The sequence below is a fragment of the Aythya ferina genome, assembly GCF_964211825.1.
Source record: "Aythya ferina genome assembly, chromosome: 2".
In the NCBI taxonomy this organism is placed as follows: Eukaryota; Metazoa; Chordata; class Aves; order Anseriformes; family Anatidae; genus Aythya; species Aythya ferina.
In genome coordinates, this window is record NC_140297.1 from 5,895,435 (window position 1) to 5,909,316 (window position 13,882).

Genomic DNA, 13,882 nt, shown 5'->3' on the forward strand with positions numbered 1-13,882 from the left:
ACCAGGTATACACGAACATCTCACCAATCAGATCCATTTATCTACTAATGCTCCAGCAGTCACTCTGTTGCAAGAGAGAGTAGAACGTGATAGCTAGATATTTTTTTTTTAATTAATTAGTTTGTCAAGCTTATTTTAAAAAGGAGAAACTTGAGCCTAAGTTTGCCTGTCAAGCAAAAAATACTATGGCTAGATAGATTTCCAATGCATGAAATTCAAGAGGAGTTAGGTTTCCCTTTGTGCCTTTGAAGAGCTCTCCTTTGTGTGCAAGAGCTTTGTCTTGGCTGACGAGCTCCCGGCACTTACCCACAGGCAGTTCGGGGACATTTTGCTCTGTTTCCAGGAAGCACCGTGACCAAAGGAAAACTGAGGGCTCACAAAGACACGTGCCAGCCCGGTGGTAATTGCAGCATTTCTAAGGCTCGCCTTTTTTTTTTTTTTTTTTTTTTTACATATTTAAGGACTCAGTCATACAAATGCCCTTGGCTGCACACCAAAGATCGGACCTCAGCGTGATGGCTCTGACCTATTTCTCCACTGTGGCACACACATCCACTGTCTGAAGAGCCCGGCAGCTGGAAAACATGAGGAGGAAAGAGAAATGAAGCTAAGAGAAGCCTTTCCAAATTCTTCAATCAGGCCCAAACTAGCTTTGAATGTGGGCTGCTCTGCTATTGATTAGGTGAGCAGGGTCTGGGTGGGTTGTGTGTGATGTCCATGTCAAGCATCCCCTTTTCTCATTCTCAGCACGGATTCCAGGAGAGCTGCTTTGCTTTGAAAGAAAAGGGAATTTCCCCATGCCAGTAGAGCATTGCAGGATGCAAAGGAGAGGGAAACCTCTTGTAACACAAAACCAGATGTTTTTGCAGTGGATCTCAACCGAGTGGAAGAAAATTTAAGATGTACTGGTAAAAAGAGCTTTATCAAGGGGGTGACTGAATGTTGGAAAGTGATGGAAACAAATTCACATGAAAATGTTAAACCAAAGTTTGGAAGCATCTTGTAAGATAAAAACGTAGTTCGCCTCTTCTTATTTTTAGGTTCTTGTACTGGGGAAGAGTCTGATTTGCTTTGCAATCTCAGTAAGCTTTGCCTTGTAAATAAGACTTCCTGTTGTCCTTCCTTCAGAGATGACATTTTCAGCATGAATGTTCCTTATTCAGGGAGTGTTAAGCCTTCAGAACAGTCTGTGCTTACAAGACGAATCCAGATGCTCAGCATGTAACGTGTCCTCTCTGATGTGCTTCCGTTAGGGCACCTTCTCCCTTTTTGATAGTGTCCTTTGCCCCAGAAGCTGAAGTGCTGAATCGAGCCTTGAAATATAGGGGCCAGGTTTTGCCAACTGCCTTAAATTAAATCACCTTTTCCTCTTCAGAGAGCGCAGCCAGCCTTGATGGAGCCATATAAGGTCCAAGTCATGCCAGCAAGCTGGGTCAATCTCTGAAGGACTCAGGGGCACACTCCATGTCCCCAGGAGCTCCTAACCAGGACAAAGAGAGAGGAAGAAGGGAGAAGTGCAGCAAAGACTAGTACATACCCTGATCACTCTTGTTTCATGCATATTGTATTATTCCAGCTCTGTAGAATTCTCACAGAATTTCTTGGGAAAAAAAAAATAAAAAATTATATATATATATATGCAGCAGATGAATGTCCTGGGCTTGTCAGACTGCTGCAAATGTGTTATAGGGATGGGCTGTGTGCACAAAACAGATGTGCTTGAGGCATGATGAAAGCCCAAGCAAATGTCTGATGTCCCAAACTTGCACAGCCATGATCTCCACTCAGAGACACTAGAGCTGGCTGAGGAAACATGGGCAGACATGAACTTTCTTGTTTTCTGATATATATTTTTTTCTGATCTTGAGGTTTCATACCTCATTTCTTTGCAGAATACACTGGTTTTGAAGAAGTCCTTAAAGCTAGGAGAGGGAGGTTGACATGACTGGCCATAGCTCAAGGAAGATTCTAAGTATTAGGAGCTATATCTGAACTGATGATTGGCTAAATATCACACTTAGCTGCCATTCAGCCATTTTCCTTTTAATATTGCTGTTTTTGTATCTAGGGGTCATTGGGTCCAAGACAGAGGGCTTGGCAGCCCACATTGGCTGGGCCTACACCAACAAATCAAGCAGGGCCAGCTTGTCCCAGCCTTTTTTTCTGGCCCTAAGGGTGAACATCAGGACACAGCTCATTTTCTACAGATACTGATAAAGCAAGACATGTCAGTAGGATTACCCCCTCCTGTCCCCTTCCCCAAAACCCTCAGAGGTGCTTTGATAGGACAGCCACATACCCAGGTCCATGGGATGCTCTGAGCCATGCCAAGGCACCATCTGGGAGCCTCCTAGTTTGCACGGACCAAAAATCATGCCAGGGAGCAAGCTAAATTCTTGATGTTCACTGGAGAATGTTTGATCCTGTGCCCTAGTTCTGAGTTTACCAGCGTAGGCATGAGTGTACAGACCACCTAGTGCTGAGCTTAATTCAAGTGCTGCCATCACCGCCCTCCACGGGGTCTACAAGGAAGCAGGAACCAGCCTGGGATAGCAGAGAGCCTCTTTGATCTCTGCAGCAACGGTGCCCCAGTGACGACGCGGGTAGGCAGCTTGAATGTGACCTGAGTTCATCCGAGATATCTCCGAGCTCTCCTGATAAGCCCTGTCTGGGGTAGGGAAGTGTTATTGCCCTGTTTATGCCTGGTGGAGATCACACAGCCAACCTACACGTCTCTCCAGCTCCCTGCTGCATCCCACCCCCAGCCACCCTGGTGCTGAACCAGGTGGGCTCAGCCGTTCTCTGTTCCCATTTGCAGATTAATCTAGCATCACATATCAGTGACTTTTCCTTGCCAAGATGATGGAAATATTCTGCTTTGGGGCTCAACCTACTTTTTTCCTTTCATAATCTTCTAGTGAGGGTATTTATTAATATGCCACCACTGCCTCAATTGTATTTTGGAGTGGGAGACAGATGTTGTGTTTTAATTTTCAGTTAAACGTGAAGAATCAACATGAAAAGCTTCAAACTTTTCATCTTTGAAGCTAGACAAGCATGGAGAGGTGTTTTTCAGAGCCAGGCTTGCTGGGGAGCTATTCATGAAGCTAGAGATGAAGCTATTTTGCTCCTCAGACAAGCAGCTTTCAGACATTACAGAGCATTTCTTTACCAGATCTAAAACTGTGTTTTCCATCTGACCTCTAAGTCTAAAGAAAACTGCACCTTTCCTTTATAGTACTTAAATTTCCGTTTCTTAAGAACTCTGCTCAGGAGAACACACAATACAGAAACAGTCTGCATACTTTCAAATATGCCAGTGGTGACCTTCTTTATTTTAATGTCAAAACAGGGGCTCAGTCCCCAGTTGTAGCCAAATTTGCCGTGCTCATTTGCACCAGGCTACAGCAGCAGGTTGTGGCTGCTGATCTGTTAAAGTGGTACTGGCCATTTGAGTGATTTCTGTGTTTTTATGGCTTCTTTTGCACTTCCCGAGATTGCAGGAATTTTATTCTTATGTTTATTGATGACTTCTTTGCCTTTCTGGTTGAGGAGAAAAGCTCTCCAACCTAGCAGCGAGTAATGTGCAGACTCAAAAATTAGAAGGAAAAAAAAAAGGGGATGTGGAAGTTGACGTTCTCCTTGAAAACCTTGCAGTTCTGAAGCCAATCTTTTCCTTTCAGGAGGGCCCAAAGGGCTGAGGTCTGTCAGGCCCACAGATGGATTTAGCTCTCAGTGAAGATACAAGGCATAAACTGAGTACCTGCAAGCGGATGATCGACTCCCAGCTCTCACAGCCACACCGCTGAGGAGAGGGACAGGATAACTCTCAGTTCTGGCTCATTACAGACTTGTATCTCCCTTGTAAGTTACTAAACCCATTTTGTTCATTTTGCAACACATCAATTTTATGGCTGAGCCTGAAGTATTTACTCGTCCTTGGGGTTTGCAGTTGTTGAGATACAGGATGTAAAAGCTTGCATGTAAAATGTGCCTGAACTCTGCTACCCATTCAACAGCGAGTCAATAGTTCAGGAGTTAATTCATGAGAAGAAGGGAGTAAAAACACACCAAGGTCAGGATCTCATGACCCACGGTCTGTCTATAACTCTATCTGAAGGACCTTGTAATAGATAGGTATGTGGCTTGGAAAATACATAATGTTGTGGTTAAGTGAGGCATTTCACAAGTTTTGTAACATCGTACTACTGGCAAACTTTCTTGAGCGCACATCATATTCAGATCGGAGATCTCAGTGGGATGGAAAACGTTAGGGTGATGAAGGTTTTAAATCTCATGACACACAAGCTGATATGCCAAAAAATATTTACAAGCTGGTGAGCGTCCCATAAACTCCCTCCAAAGATTTTTCTCGTTAGGCACCGGAGGAGCTGTGCTGATTTACTCCAGAGCTCTCATCCTCTCCTCCCCATCACCCAGCAGCCAGGGAGTGCCAAGCCCAGGTAACCTCTCCAACAGCCCATTTGCTGTTCCTCCTCACAGCTCCAAGAGGTTTGTGTGCTGTCAGCATCCACAGCCACTTTCCTGGCTTTCCACCACTGATGTGGTATGGGGAAGATTTAGGTTTCCAGCTCTGCACATCTCAGGGCAGGAGGCCCGTGTTGAAGTATGGTTTCAAGGCATCCTCCTTCCCACTTTACCTTTAAAATGCCAAATTGCCCAGCCCTAGAGAAAAGGCTCCACCACCTCTGTAGTGAAATGTGAACCTGGTAAGGCACAAGAACAAAGCTAAGCTCAGCAGGGCGCACAGGCTGAATGCTTTCCATCTGCCCAGCCTGGTGACCCTTGAGCAGAGCTTGGGATCCCATGTCCCATTCTTGCACGAGGCCGTTACGTGTGAGCTGGAAGGGGCTGGAAGGGGCTGGGAATGGTCTAGCTCCTTCACGGGACGCTGGAGCACCTTTGCAGGATTACAGCTTTGCAGTATGGACAGCGGTTTTCATCATTAAAGGATGTGCTTATGGTGTCCAAGGGGCTGGTGGCATGGTCCTACATGGCCAGATGCTCTCTGCACTGAAGTTGTTCTCCAGATTGGACCAGGGAGATGACCTAGCTTGAAGAAAGAAAGGAAGGGGAAGGAAGATGGGACTTCCTAAATCCAGGCAAGGTCCATGGGGAAGAGAGCAGCAGGGGGAGGTGGCAGGGAGCGGGGACAGGGAGGAGGGCTGCTCTCTGCCAGCGCTGCCTCGTGCTCTTGTCTCATGATTCACGGGGCTGCTGCCAGCTTCTGGTGTGACCTGGGGTAAAATCACTGACTTTCTGTTCCTCATGTGCAAAACAGGACTCTTCATACTTCCCTTCATAACTGCCCTCTCTGTTTATGGCATGGGATGGTTGTGCCAGAGCACGTGTGGCTGCATGCAAAGGTACAGCTCTGAGCCCTGCTGGTTTCCTGCAGGACCTGGTGCTGTTACCTGAGCATTAATTCAGGAGAACATTTGTACCTGGACTTTTAAGGCAGCCCTTGCCTACCGAGGGTCTTCCCCCCTTTCTCTTGTAGGTTCTTCTTGCAGCAACCTGGAAAATAAGGGGCAGGAGGAGGGAGGGAGTAAAGCATTAATGGAACAAATGCTCCAAACTTGCTTCCAAAAACATTTCCATCTTCCGGCAGCGTAGCAGCTGCGGCATGTCCGACGCTGTGTTTGCCGTAATGGTCACCAGCTGCGAGGAACCGCTTTTTTATTGACCAGAGCACTTCCTCGGGGCTGCAATAGATACCAAACACCTCCAGCTCCAAATTTTGCAGGTGCCCGGAGCTGGGGCTGGATTTCCTCTCTCCCCCCACTGCCCTCCAGCCCCTAACAGCGGTGCTCTGCTCTCCCAGCAGGTCTGAAGGCCCACGCACACCCATCCTAGAGCCACGGTAATTAAGAGACATTTAAAGAGGTAATATAAAAGATAAATCAGGTAGCAAAAATAATTAAGAAATAATAAAAACTAAGACTTTTTTTTTTTTTCAGGAGGATCTTTTGAGGAGGGGGGGCTGGATATAATCTTTTTGAGCGCTCTATTATAAGCCCTGAGTTATGAATAAATCCATATTTTAACATCTGGGATTCATAACATCTTGCTGACAGTCAAATCTCATAAAAGATGTGGTGAGCTCTACAGATGTGGGAAACCTCATTCAGTGAGCTGCATAACAAAGGAAATCTAGTGCTTTTCCACTATTCCTTGTTAACTCTGTGTCTCACAGCAGTGGCTGGACGCTGCGGTCCTGACACCAGCGAGGAGCAGAGCTGCAGGGTCACCCATGCTGGGTGCACCCTTGCTCAGAAATGGGCTCAGCATCACTGCTGTAAAATAATGGGGGAAATAAGTGTGGGATTGCCATCCCTCTTGGTGCTCCAGGCTGTGTGTTCATGTATCAGCAAGTAGTTTCTGCCTGGGGAGGCTTCCAAATAGAGGGACGAGGTGATGGAAAGCACCACCCGAGGCATCACGAAGATGCGAGGCTAAGGGATGTGCCTAGGGTTTGTGTGAATGTCCCTTTGATCCCAGCACGGGATCTTCACGAGGTAAAACGGGGGGAAGGAAGGGAAGAAAAAGGGCAGGACACCCTGCCACCCCCATCTCACAAACCCATGTGAGCCTCCACGGCTCCTCCAGTGGGGACATAGCCGGTGGAGGTGGCCACAAACCAGACCCAACGCTTGTACTGCCATGGGTGTTACAGCAAGCCAGCGTCTCCTTTCTATCGGGTAAACCCAAGGAAAGCAAACAGTTTATTATGGTCTCATTTAATTTGGACTTATATAAAGTTGGAGCATCCCAGCCTGTATTTAATGCATTTGTGGTGGCGGGGATTTTTTTTTTTTCCCTCCCCAAATAGCTCACCATTGATTTTCCTCTTAACAAGTGCTCCTGCTCTGACAGTCCATCTCACTCTCCGTGTTCAGACTAAGAGGTTGTAATCTTCCCGTCGGTGATATCTGAATCCCTTAGCCGTGGGCATGGTTATATTTTCACTAAAAGAGGATTAGGGCCTATTAATCAATAAAGATGAAGTGGGTTAGCGGAGCCGTGACAAAGACGGGGTTATTTCGCCCAGGCTGGAGAGACAGGCACAAAATAAAACAGAACCTCAACAGCCTTGTTCTTAGCAATGGGTTTTAGGTGTGTGAAAGAAATGGGTAGTGAGGAAAAAAGCCCTGCAAAGAGCTGATGCCAGTATCTGGATGATCACCCCATTATTTCATCGGGCTGTCCGTGGTGCAAGTGCTGAGAAGAGGAGACCACATCCCATTCTTGCCATCCCTGATGCCAAATCTCAAAACGCTTTATGGCAGGAGGGCAGAATTACTCGTGTCGGACAGAGGGGGAAACTGAGGCACACGATTTGTTTGTGAGCCTGTAGGAAATGGGAGGCAGGGCAGGAGAAGAGAAAATAGGCTTTGGGAGTGCAGCGAGTCCAGCCCAGCTGGCTGCCTTGCGTGACTTACGCTAAGAGGCTGGCAGGCCTCTAGAGCAGAGCTAAAGCACTGGAACTATGAATTTCCAAGCTTTCAAATATTTGGATAGCCTATAAATACAATTTTAAGCTCCTAATCCCCCCCCTGTCAAATGGTGTCATTTTTTTTCATCTTCCTTTTTTTTTTTTTTTTTGGTTTCGACCTCCCTTCTTTGCAAAGGTTTTGCTAAAGCAGCCTCAGCTCTGACATCATCTGAGAATTTCATTTAACAAAATGTTTTGAATCATTTGTGCCGGTTCTGGCGACTCTGCCAATGGAAACAGCCCCTGCAGCAAGTGCGATTTTAAACCTTGAATGTGCATTTTTTCTTTCTTCTCCCGCAGTTGCATTCAGAGCAAAAGCTCTCCCCTTGTCTCTGGGCCAGCCCTCCCTGAGAAGGGGCTGCTCCAGGACATCGGGAGCACAGGGTTTGTGTGCCCAGGGAGAGCTCATCCAGAGACAGGGCAGCTTTTTGAGTCCCTGTCCCATGTAACCCACCTGGGGCGGCAAAGAGAAGAAGGAGGATGGGCTGAGGCAGCGTTTGCCTCATTGATGTCCTTATATGAGGTTCTCCTTCATTCTTTTTTTCAGGAGCAAAACATCCTGAACCAAACAAGGCAGAGATGCAAAGATCTCAGCCCTCCGAGCTGCATTTAATGCTCATCAGCCTTCATACAGCAAAAACAAGCAAACAAACAAGGTGGCCCTCAACTATCCCTGATGCACTACTGCCAGATGTCTTCCTTCTCATGGCTTGCATGGACAGTAGTTGGTGCTTGAGGTTGTTTTAGGAAGCAGGGATGATGTCCTTTTCAAATACTTGACTCTCAGCAACACATCTTTGACCTGCCAAACCCAAAAGATGTGCATAAAGAGCCTCTGCAAACACGCTCAGGCTTATAATAAGAGGGTGTAATAGATAGTAAGTGCAAATGACTCATTCACCGAGATTTTCCAGGATTAGACAGCAGCAGAAGGGCAACGGCTGTGTAAAATGGACTTTAAAAAATAATCTTCTAATAAGATTTTAATAAACCTGTTAGTAAATTACAATGCTTGACTTCAGGAACTATTTCTCCCCTGCAGTGTCTTTCTGCGGAGGTGAGGCTGCGATGCTCTGCGACGTGTGTGACACAACCTCGACCATGGGCAGAGCCTAGCGGGGAAGGGATGCGTCAAGCCAATGGATGAACAAAAAAAAACAACCTGTGGGGAGCAGTTCAGTCCCCAAAAGCTGCTTCAGGCCTCCCACAACATTTTCTTCTGGGATTCAACTCAACCTTCTTTACTTGGAGTCTCTTCTTGTCTTTTTCTTCCTGTTGTCCCGAGTAGATGGATTTCTAAATGAAAATAAATGATGGCTCTTGAAACAAAAAGCCTCCTCTTTTCATTGCCCTCCAGACTGTGTGTAGCAACTGCTGGCTCACCAAAGCCTTGCTCTAAATCCAGCGTCTGGACACGCAGGTGCGTATGCCCGATGCAGCAGGTCTGCCACATTTTTTTGGTACTTTTTAGAAGTCTGTCTCCTGGGGTCAGGTCATTACATGGGAATCTCGGCTCTCCTTTGGAGCAGAGAACTCATTTTTGCAGCTGCCACGGTCGGGGTGGAAAGCTCACGTGTGCGAGTGCTTAGGGGCTTGAAACCCAGAATGCAAACCAGAAGGACCTGGGGTTATTGGCCCTGCTGAATCCTCTCTGAAAAGCGGCCTGGTTGTGTTTAAGCTGGACCCAGCCCAGCTGCTTGTCTGCTGGGAGGTGGTGGGCACTTTGGTCCCAGCAGGACCGTGTCCGTCTCCCTCTCTGCCTCCTGCTGAGGGCTGTCAGTCATTTATCCCGTTGCTTTATGGAAGTTTCTCCCACATAGAGATGTTGCCACCCATAAAAGATGTTACCACCCATAACATTAACACATTATGTTGTTAAGTGTATCTGGAAGCGTGTTTATACGGATACACGCATCTTCCATTTTCATTTTTACTCTCTGGGAAAACCTTTAAGCGAGGGGGCAGATGCAGCTCCTCTGTTTTATCCCTATCCTATAGGATGAATAGGGAAAATAAACTTCAGATACACCCCAAAGCCCCCTTGCTACACCACAGAAGGGGCACTTCGTGGGGCTGCCCAGGTCCCTACAACCTTTGCACAGTTAACCGGGTGCTGTCTGAGTCAGAAGGCTTTGTCCTCCAGGACCATTAGTGCTGCAGCCTTCAGCAGAAATACATTCTCCCGATGGCCAGCATCCCAGAAAAGCAAAATTTCTCTTTTGCAACCGCCCAGTGCTGCAACCCATCTGCTTGGCTAATCCGTGTGGGGTAAGGCGGTTTTGGGACGCGGCGCAGTGTTTCATGGCACAGTTGCTGGTGACGCAGGAGACCTAATGGGGCTGCTGCTGCTGGCTGGGTGGCAGCTGGAGGCAGGACACGTGGGGACACGGGCAGAAAGGCTTTGCTGCAGCCCATGCAGAATCCCTCCAGCAGGAATCCCTCAGAGATGAACGCAGCGTGTCAGGGTGCCAGCTTCTGCACGGGGAAACCTGCAGGCAAAAAGGGAAAGCCCGGATGGGTCACAACGTATTTGAGCAAAACTTAAGCATCTGGCATGATTGCAGGTCGGAGAGGTGGATGCTGCCAGGCCCTCTGGGGTCAGGTCTCCCAGCCAAAGAGCTGGCATCCAGGAAAGCTCTGGAGTTTAAAGGCAGAAATGAGCCCTTGCAGTGGCTTTAAGGAGCCTCCAGCCCTCTCCTGTGCTCACTGGGGCAGCAGAAGGAGGCTGTGCCCTGCCCCAGATGTTCCCATTCCCTGTTTAACACATTCGCCCCAATTTTGCATCAGAATGGGATCGTGCTGAGATGTCGGAGCCTGAAGGCTTGGTCCTTTGCTGGAGGCAGGGGGGCAGTAACATTTTTCAGACAGCTCAGGTATTTCCTCCAGAGCTCGTCTGCCACGTCTGCCGTCACTGCACATATTTGTGCTCCGGATGGGGCTTAGCTGGTTAAGGACGGGTAGGATGAAGCCTTGAGGAAGCCTCTTACAGGGTGGTGGGATGGGACAGTGGTGGCGGGATGGGACAGTGGTGGCTTTGCAAAGTTTTCAGGGTGAGACCATGGCAAGGGCAAGGAACAAGCCCTGAGCAGTGCCTGGAAAAACCTTTGCCATCCCCAGACCTGGGTGCTGGTGTCTAGAGCAGCTTCACTGCAAAGCAACCAACAGACACCAAAATCTGCTTTTTCTCTCCAAAAGCCTCCACCAGCCAGCCCAGTGGAAGGGCAATAACCCTCTCGCTCAGTCTCCCTCACAGTTTATGATAAAGAGCCTTTTGTTGCATTTTAATTTGCAAACTTTCTCTTCTGCCATTCTCATGTACCACGGTTCCGGAGACTCACATAATTATTTTTACAAGAAACGCTTTCAGACAAATAAGTCTGGGGAGGCTTGTAATTTCTATTACCTCATGGCGACTCCATTGATAGACAGCAGCACACCTTGGGAGAATTAGGGAGCAAAAAGTAATGGGGGTTTTGTCCTCGCAAGACAGAGCTGCGAGCACTGCCTGGCTCGCGGCCAACAACACCAATTACAAACCAGGAGCGGGAGACAGGTCCTAGCGCTGAAAAATTACCATTTTCCAACGCGCCCGGGAATGCAGAAGCCGTGTTGTAAGCTAACATTTCCTTCAGGGCCTGTGAGGAATCCAGGAGTGTGATTTCGGCCCCCCTAGGTGTTTAGAGATGGCTTATTGTCACTAAATGTGCCCAAGGATGGAGCTCGTGTTGCTGCTCCTTGCCTTTGCCGCTGCTCACAACTCTTCCCCGGCTGCTTTTTATTTTTCCGGAAGCCCTTTCTGTCAGGAGACCGAACGCACGAGCATAAAAAGCAATTTCGGAGGCTGTGTCATTGGCAATTACACCTGAAAGCTGGAGATTTAATTACTGTGGTACCCGTGCAAGAGGAGTTGCGGCGGTCCCATCACGCGAGACGTTTCAGCGCTAAACCAGGCGGCTTCACCACATGTCAAGGAGCAAAAAGCAGAGCGCTCAGCATCACCCACCCCCAAATCCCAGCATGAGGGCTCCCGTTGACACCCAAGCTAACAATTAGGTGGGTTAATTGAGGACACAGCTGTCTGCCTAACGCTGCTTTCCTCTCACACCTATTTTCCTTGCTGCTAACCATCACTGGTGGTGGTGGAAGCTGCTCGGCACTGTCGCAATTCCCATTTCATGCCTGCATTTTCAATTAACACTCTTTTTTTTTTCTTTTTTTTTCACTCGGGTTGATGATTTTTGTACATTTGCTGGGAATCAAACAGTCCTGTCGGCACTCCTCAGCATGCAGGTCATGTTCTGCAGCTCTCCCCAGCTACGAGGGTGCATTTAGGAGAGCGTCGTATCGTGATGCCCTGGTAGGTACCGAGGACACAAGGAGCAGACAGCAGTTAGCACGTGTCACTAAACGCATCCATAACCACCCAGCGGGTGTATGACAGCACAGCATATAGGGCCTGAAATGCTACAGATCTAGCATCAGCCCAAAGCAGGAGCAGGTTCTCATGGAGCTGTGGCAGAGTGGAGTCACTGAGGAAGATGCAGGACATCTCCATCACATCCACACGGCCAGTGGAGGTGAGCAGCCCCAGGTGTGTTTGAAGCAAAGCCTCCAATTTTTCAGTTTAATGCCCATCTTTTAGGGGAAAAAACATTTTAGGGGAAACTTGTGTTTCAGATGTGTGGGGTGGGATGGAGCCCTGGCAACAGGAAAGGCAGCCCAGCAGTGGCAGCTTATTGGGACTGCACAGTGCATGATAAAACCAGATGGGAAAGCACCCAGAGGCTTTGTACCCAGGGAAAACGCTTTTTGTGCTGCAGGGGTGGTGAGGAGCTCAGCATGCAGGGCTTGTCCCCCATTATCTGGCCACCCCGTAAATCTCACAGCATCTCCCTCCGGTCCTTCCCGCTGCATCCTGCGCTTGGTCTCAGCTGCTGCGCTTTGCTGGGCCGGTCAGCAGGGAATTTCCTCCCACTGGAGCAGTGCTCGCATGGCACCCAGCCAGGGAACCCAGCTCCGGGTCGGTGCTGCCAGCAGCCCTTGGCAAAGGAGAGCAGCGAGGGCTTTCCTGGGCACGGGGGAGAGGAGGATATCCCTGCCGAGATGAAAAAGCCATGCCAAAAACAAACAACCTGGTTCAGGTTAAAAAGAAACAGTTGTGTGTTGTTGGTTTGTTTTGTGTGTTTTTTTTTTTTTTTTTTTTTTCCTCTCGAGTTTGTTTGTTGGAGGATGGAGTCTCAGAGATGCAACATCAACAAACTGCACGTCGAGTCAAAGTGAAATATTTCATTCAACCTACACAGGAAAACGTCTCGTGTTATTTGAGGGCTATTTACCCTTCTGTGTACGCTTCCACTTATTTATGCACGTAATGTTTTCAGGCTGATTTTAAGACAAGAAATGCTGATTCAAAAAGAAGAGCCAGAAAGTTTTGTTTCAAAGCTCCTTTCTCTCTCCGACACACAGAAATGTGCAGACCGGGGTCAGAATTGCTCACTGCATGACTGAATCGCTGAATAATTCCTGTCCTGCACGGGGCTCTAGCCCACAGCGGCTTTACTTTCATCGAAATAAATATAAGCAGGAAGTGAAACCTGGAGGTCGCCGGTAGCCTTCCCAAACTTTTTCCAGGATATCCCCTTTCCCCCATGCCCTGGGTTTTGTGCCAAGCACAGCTAAGGGACAGTGACCAACGACCTCCCCCTCGTCCCACAGCGGCGTCTGATAGAGAAGCGAGGTTAGGTTCCGCTCCCACCATACCGAAAGCTCTCCGGGTCCCCAGGGATGGCGTGGTGACACCACCTCGGCGCCAGGACCCGCGTCGGGCTCGGCGATGGGCGACCGCAGCCGCTGGGGTCCGAGACGGAGCCGCCGGGTGTAGCCTGCGAGCCGGAGGAAGCGCGGAGCCGGCGTACAACCTGAACTTGGTCAGCCGCGACCCGAACCCCGAAGAGGAAAGCCTGCACGCATGACGTCTTCCTGTTAGGAAATATTAATCACGGCCGTGTCCAAACATGGTCAACGAAACCTCAGGAAAACCACTCCTTTGGCGACTGAGCACTGCACGCCGTCATGTTCAGGAAGGCAGCAGGGCACTGGCTGCACTTACGTATTGCCTCCACGATGTCTGTGTCTGGGAAAGAAATTCGGCTCATCCCGGCCGTGCTTTGGGAGTTGTCGCTGTCAGGTGTTAGGGTTTTAGGTTTTACGGAGCATCCCCGGGAGAAGACAGCATCATAACTCGGGGATTCTCGTCACGCTGCTTGGCGATGGCCCAGCTGAACTTGCGGGGCGAAAATATGGCAAAATAGCGAAATTGAGGAATGTCAGGTAAACCTGTGCTTTGCCTGCTGATGGAAGGGGTTT

The 13,882-nt window shown here is 48.7% G+C and overlaps 2 long non-coding RNA genes across 2 annotated transcripts; one reads left to right on the plus strand and one right to left on the minus strand.

Annotated features, from left to right (window-relative positions):
* The first annotated feature begins 504 nt into the window (after positions 1 to 504).
* Positions 505 to 8,848, plus strand: LOC311430603. Its single transcript, XR_014688903.1, has 3 exons — positions 505 to 682; positions 3,684 to 3,864; positions 8,559 to 8,848. It is a non-coding gene; the product is annotated as an uncharacterized lncRNA (long non-coding RNA).
* Positions 8,485 to 13,480, minus strand: LOC311430602. Its single transcript, XR_014688902.1, has 2 exons — positions 13,277 to 13,480; positions 8,485 to 10,005 (listed from the first exon to the last, which is right to left on the minus strand). It is a non-coding gene; the product is annotated as an uncharacterized lncRNA (long non-coding RNA).
* Positions 13,481 to 13,882: the final 402 nt, after the last annotated feature.